At 35.1% G+C, this 1,046-nt stretch overlaps 1 protein-coding gene across 2 annotated transcripts in view; it reads left to right on the top strand.

The window, feature by feature from the left end:
• The window catches only part of LOC107094974 (b(0,+)-type amino acid transporter 1-like), a 10,304-nt gene that overhangs the window by 7,231 nt on the left and 2,027 nt on the right, over positions 1-1,046 (top strand). The window lies entirely within an intron of this gene.

Genomic DNA, 1,046 nt, shown 5'->3' with positions numbered 1-1,046 from the left:
GCTGTCTAATAGTTACACCAATCAATAGTGAGTGTTAACACTGAGTCCTGTGGTTCTCGAAAACTAACTGTGGTAAATGATGAAGATTTTGTAAAAATATGAAATAGGATAAACATCCGCCTAATGCTGCTCCCCTGAACCCACTGCATTTATCAGGTAATTAACTATCAAATACAGCAATAAGATTTAACAGGACAAGAGAAGATGTAAGGCCGCTCTTACCAGGTGGTTGTTGTTTCCATGTCAATGTAATTCCACCTCATGTATGAAGCTGTTGCTGAACTAGAGAGCTCCTTCAGAGACAGACTGCTGCACCATAAATGCACCAGGAAACGTTATCACAGATCCTTCCTCCAAGCAGCTGTAAGACTCTATAACCATCACTTTTTCCCCAACAACCTCAACAACTTCTTACATCATGCAAATTTTTGCACATTTTCTGTTTTTATCACTGTTGTTGTCATTCTTGTGTTGGCTGTGTTTTTTTCCACACTACTGGAAAAATATCCACAGCTGTTTATTGATTATTTATTCTCCAGATACACAGTAGTTATATTGTTAATTAACAATACAGTATTTTATTTGTTTATTTTTCTTCACTCTGTCACTTATTCTGTTATTTTTATACACTTTTAAGATCCACATTTGTGTGACCACTTTTGCTGCTAAAACACCACAATTTCGTCTTTGTGAGACAATAAAGGGATTTTTCTATTCTATTCTATTTAATTCTATTCTAATTTACTACCTTGGGAACATGCAGACCTCCTCTAATCCAGAAGGCAGCAGTAGTGATTTTCTCAAGTGGAATGTCCTAAATAATTTAGCATTTAATTTGTCGGTATATTACCCTAAACTGACAACAAAAATAAAGTAATTCATTATTTGTATCAGTTTACTTACATTGAATACATCAAATCCCAGAATTCATGCTTTTTTGACAGCTAATTTTTTGGTGTTATACGGAGAAAGAAAAGTTATGTGTCCCTGCAGTCATCTATGAGTCTTCTATGCAATAAGAGATAGAGAAGAACTGCCAATCCCAC

Source organism: Cyprinodon variegatus, unplaced genomic scaffold (genome assembly GCF_000732505.1).
Source record: "Cyprinodon variegatus isolate N-32 unplaced genomic scaffold, C_variegatus-1.0 Scaffold21, whole genome shotgun sequence".
NCBI lineage: Eukaryota > Metazoa > Chordata > Actinopteri > Cyprinodontiformes > Cyprinodontidae > Cyprinodon > Cyprinodon variegatus.
This window is presented reverse-complemented; position numbering and strand designations above follow the sequence as displayed.